Source organism: Mustela erminea, chromosome 13, assembly GCF_009829155.1.
Source record: "Mustela erminea isolate mMusErm1 chromosome 13, mMusErm1.Pri, whole genome shotgun sequence".
Taxonomy (NCBI): Eukaryota; Metazoa; Chordata; class Mammalia; order Carnivora; family Mustelidae; genus Mustela; species Mustela erminea.
Genome location: NC_045626.1, coordinates 38994224 through 39009046, shown reverse-complemented (window position 1 = coordinate 39009046; position 14823 = coordinate 38994224). Strand labels below are relative to the sequence as shown.

The 14823-nt window shown below is 39.6% G+C and overlaps 1 pseudogene; it reads right to left on the bottom strand.

The window, feature by feature from the left end:
- Positions 1-9551: 9551 nt before the first annotated feature.
- LOC116571483 lies at positions 9552-12602 on the bottom strand (annotated as a pseudogene).
- Positions 12603-14823: the final 2221 nt, after the last annotated feature.

Here is a 14823-nt window from a genome sequence, read left to right as displayed (position 1 = left end):
ATAAAATTTGCATGTTGTAATGCTCTTCTCTTATAAGAATCAAGGATGTGATTGTGAATTTTTCTCCCATCTTCTCCCTCCCCCTAAATATTTTCCCCTGTGCAGCACCATTTGATTTGTATTTCAGGGAAAATATCTTTGGTCTGCCATTTCTGGAATTTGGTGGGAACATTTTAGTGTATTTACCAAGGCATACTAGACATTGACTGTGTAACATCTTTCCAGGGGGCTATGTTCCTGTTGGTCCACCTCCATTTTTCAGATTCTAGGTCATGCAACCTCCTCAATGATCTACAGATTTGGTACTAACATCCTTTAGCCATTTGCAACAATCGCTCAGCTAGACATTTTTCATCCTGAGCTCTGAGATAAGCATTTAAAACAGTGGATTTTGTGTATTGGCCCTGATAGTAATAAGCAATCCTGACATTTGAAAATCATGTTTAGCCAACACACCAGGGAGATGTTACGCACCTAAGGGATCAAGTTGTCACCTAGCAAATGGTGATGGTTATGTTAAGTTTTCTAAAGTCATCAGTATTGACATATTGGTGAACAGGCAAGTGGAACACACAGAACCCCAGTGGGTAAGGCCTTCTTGATATCGTCACATGAATTCTCACAGGCATCTCAAACTTCACAGGCTTACCTTTAGTATCTCCTGAAACTGTCCCCCCTCCAGTGTCCCTCATCTTAGTAAATGATATGTTGTCTACTCAGGGGTTCAGTCCAGCAATCTGGAGTCCTCAGGAATGCCTTCATTTCCTTCATCTTTCCCTTCCCCCGAATTTGGCATTAAGTGTTTGGTTCTACTTCCATTTATCCTGATCAACTCAAACTTTGCCACCTTACTTGCACCTCCTGCCCCATCTAGAGCTCACATCCTAGTTTTTGGAAAGTTTCTATAATGTCTAAACTGCACTCCCTGCTGTATGTCTGATTCTTTCCTGTTCCCTTTTTTGCTCCAACTGTAGAGTTCTTATATGATGCATTGGAGAAGTTCTGTATGATGCTGAACAACCTGCATTTGGCTTTTGTGTTTAAAACATGACACAATTCTCCCCCTAAGCCTCCAGCGTCTGCAAAAACCTGTGTGTTCTGAGTCCTGAGTACCTGTCTCCAATAGGTTCCAGCTTGCTACAATGAATTTTGGGGCTGCTCATGAAACTTTTGTGGTTCCTTCTTCCTACTCAAGATTTTGTACTGGATCTGCCTCCAGCCTGAAAAGATTTTCCCTCTATCTCTTCACTTGCTTGGTTTCTTCTCATTTTTTAAGTTTTGCCTTGAATATTTTCCTCAGAAAGGCCTTCTGTGGTTACATCATTGGAGGACCTTCGCTGGAGGTTACCTTCTTGTACATCACCCCATTTATTTCCTTCAGAGTACTGATCATAGTCTTAAAATATTTTGGTTATCTATTCACTTATTTGTCACCTCTCTGTCTTCTGTTGTGTAGAATCAAGTCAGTGTTTTCAAGGCCAGGTTCGTTCTTGTTTAATTTTTATGCATGTTGCTTAGTACAGTGCTTGGCATGTAGAGGCACTTAAAACATATTTGTTGAATCAATGTCTCTAAAGAATTATGGTGAGAAGAGCTGAATGTGGGTATGTGCTGTGTGGCATGTGGTATGTGGTATATGTATGTGTTATAATGGTTAATTTAAAGCACTGGGTGTTATATGCAACTAATGAATCATTGAACATGACATCAAAAACTAATGAGGTACAATATATTGGCTAATTGAAGTTAAAAAAATAAAAAAGATAAAGTGCTACTGGGTGGGGGATGGGCGAAATGGGTGGTCGGGATTAAGGAGGGCTCTAGTTGTGTTGAGCACTGGGTGTTATATGTAAGTGACGAGTCACTAAGTTTTATTCCTGAAACCAATATTGTGTTCACTAATTAAAATTTAAATAAAAAATTGAAAAAATAAAGGAAGTGCTATTGACTATATGTTTGCTTTCCTTCCAAATTCACATGTTGAAACTGAATCCCCAAGAGATAGCATTAGGAGGTGGGGTCTTCAGGAAGTGATTAGGTCATGAGGGTGGAGCCCTTATGAATGGGGTTAGTGCTCTTATAAAAGAAGCCCCAGAGAACTCCCTCTCTCCTTCTGCCACATGAGGACACAGTAGAAAATGCCATTTATGGAGCAGAACGCAGGTCCTCCCAAGACTCGGAATCTGCTGGCACCTTGATTTTGGACTTCCAGCCTCTAAAACTGTGAGAAATCAATGTTGTTTATAAGCCCCCTAGTCTGTGATACTGTTATAGCAGCCTAAATGGACTAAGACAAGAAGAAAACACAGAAACAGAAGAGGTAGGCTTGGAATCAGGGTTACAGGAAGTCAGATCCACTGAGAGGATCCCAGCCCAAGACTGATTCATGAAGCCGGGACCAACGCAGAGATCAGAGGCCTTGACTCACACCCCTGGCAATTTGCCAGAGACAATTCAAGTACGTCCATACTAACTGGTGCCTAGGAAAACAGCATGATGTACTCATTCACGTAGGAAAAAAGAGACCACAGCTCCAAGGTAACACAGAGCACAGATCTTCAAAGCAATCCCATGATGTGACTGAAGCCACATCACATTCAGTAAATGGAGCAAATGTCTACTTCCACATGTACACATACATGTGAGTGCTTCTGATCAAATTCACCGTCCTCATAATCTGTTATTTAATGTCACCAATAAGGAGAGAGCAAAATGGACTAAAAGAACACCTTTACCAGACCAGAATAGAAGGTGGGATGAAGCCACATGGGTGAGAAGTTTATAGAAGCATTTGAGCACATACTGTTTGAATTAGGGGAAAGAAGCACAATCTTCAGCAAAGAGAATTTGACTTCCCTGGTCAAAAGCTGACTCCTGGAGGCACACATGTGCATAAACACATGGGTTCTATGAGTAACAATGAACTTACTTCCAGATAGCATTTCATAAGCACCTGCTATGTGCCAGGCACTGCATTAAACTGATCACATGCATTTTCTCACTTAAAACCATATGTCCAACCAGGTAGTTATGAACAGGGCTCCATTTTCAGAGAAGATAACAGGACATTAAGAGAAGATGATTGTTTTGCTCTAGATCACACAGCAAGTGTGGGAGGTGGGTGTAAACCCTTATCCATGTACATTTGGAGCTCCAGCTTCCTTATCCCATTGATTTGCAAAGAAGCCCAATCTCTGGGAAAGGCAGCTGCTTCTGCCTGGGAAGTCAAACAGTACACAATGGTTTTCTGGATCCTACTCATCTTCAGGGACAGTATATTCTCCGATTATACACCATAGAGCATTAAATATATTGTGCTGTAATTTTTTTTTTTTCTTTAACTTGCCCATTATATTGCAACCAGCTTCAGTTCCTCAAATTGGTCTCCTTAGCCCTACCTAGTACTTAGTACATGTTCTGTAGCTCAGCTGAAGGCAGAGGTTTGGACCTTGCCCTGAAACCCTGATCCATGGAAGTTGTTTTTTTTTTAATCTGATGGTCTTCCATTTAGACGAACTAGTTTAGTAAAAAAAAATTATAGTCATTTAAAAGTAACTATTTTTACAAAGAGCTTGCATTGTCAAGAAGAATTTGCATTCCTAAATATGAACAATAAAGAAACCTGATGCGGAATGTCACTAGTTAACAATGGCTAAATCAAAAGAATAGGAAGAGTATGCTTACAATTCCAAAGAGAATCATTAAATGTCTTAATTTTAAACCTTATTCTGTATTAAGATGTCAATAAAACACAGCTATCCCCAGAAACCAAGGAAAAAGAAAATAAAAAGCAAAAGAAGACTGAGAAATGTATTCACCTCTGAAACTGTCATGGGGCGAATTTCAAAACAGAATATGAAGTTTTTACAAAATTCATCATTCTCATTATTCCCATTTTCAGGTAAAATGCAAACTAGATGCAAGCAGTTTTTTAAAACACTGTATTACGCATCTCTCATAGGCCAGAACTATTGAAGCAAATCAGATCTCTCATTTTAGTATGCATTTACACATTTAAAAATTCATATTATTGACTATGTTGAATGCCGTGACTTCTAGAGAACCATTACAGCTCACGGGATAGCTTTTTATTTGGCATTGTATCAATTTGAAGACCAGAATGTCATGATCTTAATGCAGATAGCAGATACGCGTGTGTAAAGTGGTATGGAGAGAAAGGTAAGGTGCACATGCAATAGGCAATTTTCAAATGTCATTGTTTCAGCCCTAAAAACAGAACGCACACACCGAAGGGAATGTTCTGCTCCCCGGTCTGTGCAGGCACTTCCGCCTGCAAGTCTCGCGCTGCTCGATTCCGCACCGCCGCCACGCTGCAGCGCATGGAGGACCATTTGCCCCTTAAATATCACACGTAGCTCATTTGCATCATAGACTATGGACCCAAGAGGGAGAAACACTTAATTTTATTAATAGAATGGATTTTAAATCTCTCTACAGGAGGCCACAGAACACCCCAAAGGGCTAATCTGTGTTATGGAGAGATGGCAAATCAGAAAAGCCCCAGTGTGTTTTCCACCCCCCAGAAATCGTTCCCAATGAAAGCTACCACTAGGCCGATTGGCTTTGAGCATCCTCTGTTTGAACACTGGAATGGTTCCACACCTGATGTACAAATACCTAAGCCCCTGAGATTTACAATAGGAATGCTAATGCATGGCATAAGCCCCACGGAAACAAACAGAGCCGGGATAATAATTTTGTAACCTCTTGTTGACATAACCCACCAGTTTGCTGAAGAGCCCCTTCATGTAGAGGAAACACAGAAACTATAATGATTTTCAGATACAGTTGACAAGAGACCATTTAGTAAACTTTTATTTTTTTTAACTAACAGTATGCAAGGATGTTGTATTCTAGGCTGCTACTAATAATCTCATCAGAATGCAAAAGCAGCGACTGTGTTATAAAACCAATGATCTGTTATATTCTGCAAGAATTTACAAAAGCCTAATGTCATTTACTACACCATGAGAACCATACTTGGATTAAAAAAAAAATAATAAAACACAACAGAATTCAAAAACTGATTACAGCTGACGAAAAAATAAACTGTTTGCAAATGCAATGCTTTAAAGGTAAAACATACCAGAGAGAAAGACAGGGAGCCCAGTGATGACTTCGGAATGGGAGAAATTGGTGTTTGGGAACGTAGAAACGTGATTCGTCACTTAGGGCCCTGTTGGAATGAAGGCATCGATTCAAGTCCAGGATTCTCTGGTCCACTGTCGCTGCTGAATCCGTGTTCCGTGTTGCCAGCTCAAGCTGCAGGAAACTTGCAGTCTCAAAAGAGTTTTTTGTTGTTCTTGTTGTTTGTTTGTTTGTTTTTCCTCAGCAGCATTTCTGACAAAAGCGTATCTCTAACAGTCTTAAATATACAATTTTTAAAAAAAGGTTTTATTTATTTATTTGACCCAGAGAGGGAAAGAGATCACAAGTAGGCAGAGCAGCAGGCATAGGGAGAGGGAAAAGCAGGCTCCCCGCTGAGCAGAGAGCAGATATGAGCCTCCATCCCAGGACCCTGAGATCATGACCTGAGCTGAAGGCAGAGGCTTAACCCCCTGAGCCACCCAGGTGCCCCTTAAATACACAATTTCAATGGTTTTTTAAAAGGGAATACTTTTCTTTGGGGACATTGGAATCAAGTTAGCTGAAAAGTCCGTGGCTGGGATTTGTCAGGATCGCTGTGTAGCTGGGACTCAGACGGTCTCCCCTTTCTGTCACCTGGGACCCCATGACGGGCGCACGTGCAGAGGCTCCTCTCAGACCGTGTGCTTGCTGTTCTTAAATGTTTCATGGATTCAATTCTGGCAGTTAATTTTTTACGGCATTTTAATTTTATAAGGAAATAAATGTGTTTAAAAATTATTTCCTTTGATGTCTAAACCAAATTTTTTCTGCATTTTATTCGCTGATGAAAAAAAGTCAGCTTTCTGAGGGGTGATGTCTGCCTCTTTTTACATTTCTATCACTGTATATACCACGATATCCATCTATTCATCTATCATTCTTCCATATATCCACCCAGAGAGGGAGAGAGAGAGAGAGAGATCTTGGAAGTTCTTGAAATTGCTACAATCTTTGGAAGAAACTGATTCTCTCCTTTTCAAACTAAGTCTTTTGGAAACATTTTTATTTCCAGGGTGATCATGGCAGAATATAAGTAACACTGGGTCCTTAATACTTTTTTTAAAGACTTATTTATTTCAGAGAGAGAGAGAGGAAGGGAGAGCATGCAAGCAGGGGGCGGAGGATAGAGGGAGAGAGAGAGAAAACCTCAAGCAGACTCCCTGTTGAGCATGGAGGTTGAAGTGTGGCTCAATTTCAGGACCCTGAGATCCCAACCTGACCTGAAAACAAGTCAGACACTTCACCAACGGAGCCACCCAGCTGCCCCCAGAGTCCTTAATGTTAAAAGTCATTTCTACAGTATCGTTAGTCAGCTTCCAATAGAGTCCTTTCAGGAAATGTATTCTTAGATGACCCTAAAGATATACCTGGTCTTGCAAACTTGCAGGGAGTCATTCTGAAGTGTTGACTTAGGTGCCTGTAAGACATCTGGCAATAATGAAGATGGAGCTTTGAATGCTTCGGGGTTTTATGAATGAGTTACAGTACAGTCACTGAAGAATTATTAAGTATATCTCTACAGGAGGAGGCATCTATATTTTTTGACTGCTGGGAAGTTGCACACATTGATAGTTGTCCAGAAAGAAATTGGGACTGGTTGTTCATCAGATCAATTAGTTTGAGAACCAAATGAACTGATGTTATATTTCAGGAGACTCCTTGCTCACAATGGATATAGAGGGATATTTCATACAAGAGGCAGGGCTGTTTATTAAGGGGTCTGAATCATGCAAGACAGTAATTAAATGTGTGAACCATCCCCTAGCCTTTATTCCTTGTGGCTTACTTTTTGTTTTGTTTTATTTTGTTTCCTCCTGAAGGACTGGAGGAGGTCACTGTCTTTCAGTCATCTTCCATTTATCCTCAAGAGCAGCTCCAGTGCTGCCCTTCTTTGTGACTCTCCCTAATCTTCAGTTAATTGTCTTTTACGCGACTACAGCACCATATACACAGTTAACTTAGTATCTCTCATTAGTTATCCTGTAAGCGTGTGTGTGTGTGTGTGTGTGTGTGTGTAAATATATGTATTTATTGGTTTATTCTACTAGAGTATAAGCTCCTCAGTAAATGTTCTTTTCCATTCACAGCACATTGTAATAGGTATCTAATAAGTGTTCAGGGATGAATAATTACAAAAAGATTTAAGTAGAATCAACTTCCAGAAAAAAAGTTAGAAAATGATATCAACAATTTAGTAAGTTTGGGCTATTGGTCACTTACACAGATTTAAAGGATTCCTAAGTAATTAGAAGCATTTAAATTTAAAAAACATATTTAAAAATAAATATCTTTTTTTAAATTCAAAAATTGTATAATATCAGATCTGAGGAACAGGTCCCTTTCTCAATCTAATAGACAATCAACAAATTAGACTTTGGAAAGAAAAGCTTTCATTTACTGTCCTTAAGAGAATATCCACATGCGATTAAAATAATTGGTCGTTTTTGAGCACTGATAGGTAGTTTGAAAAGAGTGATCTAGATAGACTTAGCAATTCCTTTATTCAGCAGATTCGTGTAGAGCTCCTGGTATTTGCCCAGCTCTATGTTAGGTACTGAGGGTTCAGAGATGAACCAAACCAACTTGGTTCCTGCCCTTCTGGGTGTAGAACATGAGCGAGATAGGTGGACTTCAGACAAAAGACCTCCTAAAGGCCATGTCCCTACAACTGTGATAAGTATAACTGGCAAATTCAGGTACTTAACAGCATTCAAAAGGAGAATCTGACCTAGGGAGAGGACACCTTCACTGGAGAAGTGATAATTAAACAGAAACTAGAAAGATGGTGAGGGTCTGGAGGACGGGGATTTAGGAAAGTGTGGTGAAGAGTGATCTGGCAGAGGGAAAACCAGCAAATGTGCCTCTGAACCTGGTACATTTGGAGAAGGCAAGGTGGGGCTAGGCAATTGAGGCCCCAGTACAGTGAGTGAGGGGAAGCAAAACATAGGTGAGACAGGAAGTTGGGCAGGAATCAGTGCCTTCAAAGGATCAAAGGGGAATTAACAGTGGATGAGGCCAGGGGTAACATGCTTCCCACCGAAATGCAGATCCAAGGGAAGGCCCCTCACTTCTTCCTTCCAACTAGATAGCCAGCCCACTCCTTCCAATGTACCCTTGTATATAAAAAACTCTGAGGTGTTAGTAATATGATGGTTTATCCTAAAAAGAGTAGTATTCATGGGGCTTTTAAAACGAGAAATAACATTCAAAGTTGGGTTTGAACAGGTTGGAAAAGGGCAAAAGTCAGTGTAGAAAGAAAATGAAGGGGCAAGGATGGTTTATTAATGGCACTGGAGTCATTGATAGCAGAAATGAGTAGAGGGAAATTGATAAATCAGAGATATATTTTAAAAGAGTTATCAACAAACATGGGGTGTAAGGGAAAGGGAGTTATCAAGAATGATTGTACGATTTCTGTTATTTCCCAATGCGAGTGGATAATTGGCCAATTGCTGCAGTAGAAACACTTGAGGAGGAAGGAAAGATAGGAAGGAAAGATGGTAAATTCAGATTTTGGAACTGTGGTGTTCAATGAAACTGTGAAACATCCAGATAGAGATATGAAGAGGAGAATCAGAAGAGAAATCAACATGGAAACAAAAATTTGGGGATCATGGGCTTATAGAGGAAATGTGGAGTATTGATAAAAATTAGAGTAATAAAGAGTTTCTTTGGGTCATAATATAGATCATGGTGGAGAAAGAACAATATTAGATATTCTCCAAAAGTGATAAAAGAAGGGCTTTTTTTTTTCTTGTTGTTGTATACGTTATCATAAATTTATTGCTGATTTTTTGGTAGTAACATGTTTTGGCTTTTTGCTATCTATTGTTGGCTGAGTTTTAATGATAGTTACTATGTGTTTTGCATTGTACTAGTACTAGAAAGTACTAGTTACTTGCTAGTTACTACTCCGTTCCTCTGGAGACTAGCAGTACAGAAATTATTAGAAAGCCATCAGAGATATTCTTGAATTGTTTAACAGAGTGTCAGTGAAATAGCCATTTAATGGAACTTACTTAAAATTTAATGCAAATCATGAAAGTCCCTTTATTAGAGAAATTGTACATACTGGTGAATATCGTCAATGGTCATATCTATGGGTTAATTCTTTAAAAATCAGAACAAGGGGCGCTTGGGTGGCTCAGTTGGTTGTGTGCCCAATTCTTGATTTGGGCTCAGGTCATGGTCTCAGGGTCCTGAGATTAGGTCCCACATGGGTTCCCTGCTCAGTGGGGAGTCTGCTTCTCTGTTTCTCTCTTTTTCCCTCTCCCTCTGCCTCTTCTTGATCATGCACACATGCACGCTCTCGCTCTCTCTCAAATAAATAAATAAATCTAAAAAAAAAATAAAAAAAATAAAAATCAAAGCCAATAATCAGGATAGATTTTATGCTCTCTTCATTACATTGTGAAGTGTCTGGTGTAATCCTATTGTATTGTTGGAAGGACAGCTTGTACAAATTTTAAGAAAATTAGAAGATACATAGGAACACCAAGATCCCCCTCCTTTTGCAACGGTCTCAATTATTTTCTTCATCACCTGGGCATGCCTGCATGGGTAAGCTGAACACAGAGGAGGTGGAGGGAGATGTGGATGATTTTCATTGGTCCCTGTTTTCTTCACATGATCTTGACTGATGTTTTCACACATGTGTTCAACTGGTGAAGGGTACCTTTACTCATCATAGCTGAACAGCTGTAGTCCTGGTGTCTGGTAATATTTATCATAAGTGATATAAATGTTGTAAGTTCTAATTTGGGAAATAGCATCCTCACCACCGGCATCAGTTTTAGCTTTACAAGCTTCTACTAGTTCCCTTGTGTCCAGGGTAGCCTCATCTGTTTCTAAAAATCCACTCTCTCCATATACTTCCATATCAGCAGCTTCTCCTTCCTCTTCCTCTTCCTCCTCCTCACATACTGCTGAGCAATCTTGAAGTATTATATTGTCCTTGCTTTCCAATGTAATCTCCTTAACTGCTTCAGTTATTCCTGCAATGCCTGTGTTATGGTAACTATCTACCCATCCCCCATCACCATCGTCTTCAATGGTAGCTTCCAATTCATCTGTATGCACCACTTTTGCATGGCACATTTTTGGTGACCAAAAATTGTTTCCCATTGGTAGGTATGCCTTCACTTTCATTTCTTACCCTGTAGCCCATTGCCATGTTGGATAGATATAGACTAAGTGATCTGCAGCTGCCACAAACTCTTCTGGGGTGGTAACACCTGTTTCCTTAAACTTTGGTTCCCTGAGGACCTGTGTCGGGTACTTAGCCATTTCCAGTGGCTTTCCAAAATAGCCATTTAGAAAAGTTGAGAAGTGTCAGATCTAGATATACATATATGTGAGATATGTATTTCTATGTGTGTGTGTGTGTGTGTGTGTGTATGTGTGTATGCATATATATGTGCATGTGTATATATATGCATACACACACACACCACACATTTATTTCACTAAAATAATATATCATCATTTTATAGATACTGATAATGAAGTTCAGAGAGGTTAAATGATGTCATGTAGTTAACAAATGGCTGAAGGCAGACTTGAAATCTCCACGCTGAGAGTTCTTTCTACTGTACAGCTCTGAGTCATCATAGCTAATATTAACAAGTCCCTGTCCCCTTTACTAAGTACGTTCATCCTTTTATTTTTTTAAAGATTTTATTTATTTACTTGAGAGAGAGAGAGAGAGCAGAGCAAGAGGGAAGGGCAGAGAAAGCAGCAGACTCCCCACTGAACAGGGAGCTGGACATGCCCCGAGCCCAAGGCCGAAGCTCAACTGGTTGAACCCCCCAGGTGCCCCATGTCCATCTTTATTACAACTCTATGAGATTAACAGATCCATTCCACAGTGGCAGCAATACATAAAGTGGAGTCTTCTGACTCCTACTTGTATCCCACTCTATGAGTATCCTGAGTTCATGTGGAGCTAGCCTTGGATTTGCACTGGAACTCTGCAAGATGGGTTTGGAACTGATGAGTAAGGGCTGCCATTCACAAGGTGCATTGAGATGACAGTGGAAATGTAGTCAGCAGGATCTGGGCCAAAATAATTAGTATGGAATACATTAGAACGACAGCCAACTTCTAAGGGCTCAACTTTTTGAGGGTATGTGCCTAAATGAAACTCGTCTCATTTCTTCCCTGGGGTTGAATTTTAAAAGCACAAGGAATGAGTGTTCATTGAGAGTATGATTTAAGGTACTTAACAGGAAAAGAAGGGAGACCAGAGGGGAAGGGAACAAACAATATTCAAGTTCCAGGAACTTAGAAATCTAAGAAATGAAAGAACAATAATATAATATTTATGGTGATGATGATAGAGAAAGAGGAGGACCCAGTGCATTCACAGATATGTTTCTGTTTTAAATCGTCTGCTCATTTTTTGACCTAGAATTTTCCTTCTGGTAGTTTAGATGCATTTAAAGTATTAGCCTTTGGTTTCTACAATGTACATGGTTGGCCCCATGTGACTGTGGGTGTCAGACTCACTATGATGAGAACAGGGCCATGGTACCCCTCATACTCCATTCCCCAAAGGAAAGCAGGTCTGGCCGTCTTCCACTGGAAAACATATCCCTCACAGAATGAGTTCATTTTAGCTGTCAGCTATGGAGTATCTAAGAATCTCTGTATGCATGCAACATTGCCAGCAAGATGCCCACCCACCTCCACTGGGGATAAGAATCCCCAGTGGGGGAAAAAGGCTGCTTCCAAGTGAGTGAAGCAGCTGTTGTTTTACACAGAAATGTCAAAAGCACAAGCAAATTTTTCATCACCAATTGGCGGTGTCATGGCCAGTGAAATACTTTGTGGTTTTTATGTGGTTTGGGGAGAAGCAACTGGTTTTGTGAGGTTTAAGTTATAGACATAAATTATATATGTGGAAACTAAACCCTTGGCTTGAATTCATTTCATTGCTAATGATAGGATTTGAATCTGAGATGTGGTTGGTGGGAAATTAGCCACACGACACATCTTTGAGATGTTAAAAATTATTTTGCAATCTTCTTAAAAACTTTACCTTTTAGTTACATTTTTATTAGTAGTTCAATGAGTATAAATATGTTTTATTTTATGATGTGTTCCTATTAGCTAACATTTTGCCATCTCCCAAAAGAAGTCTCTCTATATAAAAACGTTAAGTTTTCCAAATGCAAAGAAATATAAACTATATGCCACTGTGTTTATATTGACTTTCCACTTACTCATAAATTTATTTCCCCACCCATCTGTAGCCTATTCTTTCATCTATGCATCTGTCCATCATCTAACAGGTATTGATTAAGCCTGTCTATAGCTGATACACTGTGTTAGACATGATAGGACACCGAAACCAATATTAACTCCTATCTCCTGTCTTCCAGAAGCTTCAAATCATTTGATAATTCATTTCTGACAAGAAGAGGAGTGAGCCACCCTACCGTTGCAGCCGTCATCTTTAAACAATAAGGAAAATGAAACAAATGCTGTCTCCCATCCAGGTCTCACCAAGACACAGATACCAAGTCTTGCCATAGAGGCAGGGCCAACCTTTAAGTCCCTTTTAAGACAAGCTCTGTTTATGTACCTGATAAATGATGACAAAATGCATATGGGCTTAGAGTATATAAAGACTGTAAATTAGCTGTGATGTAGATTATGAGAAAATAGATGAGAACTCAATATAAAACAATAAAATCCACCATAACCTATGACGCCTTTATGAACCAAACTGTAAACATCTTTGGTGTTTGTCTTGATTGGCCTGATCACGTGACAGAAGTAACAAAGTAACACAGCAGTTGTCTTGGTATATTTGGGCGGCTGTCACAGAAATACCACAGGCTGGGGTGCTTAAACAACAAACAGTTATTTCTCACAGTTCTGGAGACTCGGAAGTTCAAGATCCAGGTGCTGACAGATTGGGTATCTGGTAAGAATCCTCTCCCTGGTTTATGAGGGCCTGCCTTTTTGCTGTGCCCTCACATAGTGGAATGGATGAGAGAGTTCGTCAGGGCCTCTTCTATTTGGGCACTAATCTCTTTAATGAGTTCTCTCCCCTCATAACCTAATCATCCCCCCAAAGCTTCACCTCTTAATATCATTACCTTGGGGGTTAATTTTCAACTATCAAATTTGGGAGATATTCAGTATATAGCAGTTGTTAACATGTGTTGCTATATTAAGTTATTAAAAACTGTTCTTGAAATTGTACCTGGAGTTGGGATATTTTGAGTTGGAAGCTTCCTCAGTGATGATCTACCTTTAGACCCTATTTTGCAGATAAGGAAACGGAGGCCAAAGAGATCATCTAACTGGGAGAGGACCCCACCCCCACCCCCACTCCCATCCAGGTCTCCAAACTCCAAGCCAAAGCTCTTTGCACTCTGTCTCGTAACAAAGTTTTTATGGGAGATGTTTCACTGCCAACAGCTAGTAAGAGGACCAATTTTAGTCTCGGTTGAGGGAGAAGAATCTTGTTTTAAAAATCATCCTTTAACATTTTTTTTCCCTTTCTCTACCCTCCGCAACCTGCTTTCTGGCTCCTTTTTGCTTCCCCTGTCTTGTTTACTAATGGGACTTCTAGTACCCTTGTATCAATTTGCATTGCAAATGTTCTCTAACATTTAACTCTTTGTCATCAACATGGTTTTTTAACCCAAGTAAAAGTTCTGTTAGGATTTACAGGCTACCTTGGGATAAAGGAACAGAAAGGTTTGGTGGATGGGAGGTTGAATCTTGGGTTTTTAAAATTTTATCAATTATAGAGGTAAAAGGGCTGTATATTTTATTTATTCTATCACGGGCCTTGAACTCAGTATGCATGTCACAAACACCAATGCTGGCACATCAGATTTACCAGAGTTCTAGGGAAAGGCTTTCATTCAATTTCACACATTATCAGAAGAATTGATGGTGGGTCACATAAACCCACGCTCTTGATGCTGTGTACACATAGACACGGACAGTCTAGGCCCATCTGTCTCTCCCCTTTTGCTCCTTCACTACCCTGCCATGGTCCTGGCACGCCCAGGTATGCATGTCCTGCTTTTCTGCCTAATCCATCCAATGAACAGAAACAACAGGAAGTTATTTTCCCAAATTAATACTCGTAAAAATGTCACAAGATCTTCCCATAATACAACCTCTATTTTTCTTCCTTAAAAAAAAAAAAAGGTGGGCTTTTAATAGCTCTTTTAGGTTTATTTTCCTTGTATTCTTAATTATATTAAAGACTCATATTCCTTCCCTGAGTATTCATTTAGAAAGAAGGTTTTGTAATAGTCACATTTAATTTATCAGGGTGCAATAATTTGTGTTTCCCAATCATCTTGCCGACTTTGGTTCATTATACTATTGTTTCACATGAGTAAGTTAGCAAAGTTTGGATTGATTGACTCTAATTAACTAAAACTGGTTCCAGGCTGTGCATCTATTGTCATGGTAGCTAGCCGCAAAGCCCTAAACTGTGCAGCAATGGTGATATAAGGTAATATTGATTTGAAAACTGTAGATAATATGTAACCTTGGGCTTATCACTCTTTGGGAGACAAACTAAAAAAAAAAAAAAAAAAAAAGGATGGGGAAGGGAGAGGTATTAGGACAAGTTGTAAGGGCACTTGGGAGTATAAATGGAATTTTCAGTGGGTTCACTTCTTTTATTGTTTTTCTTGTCCA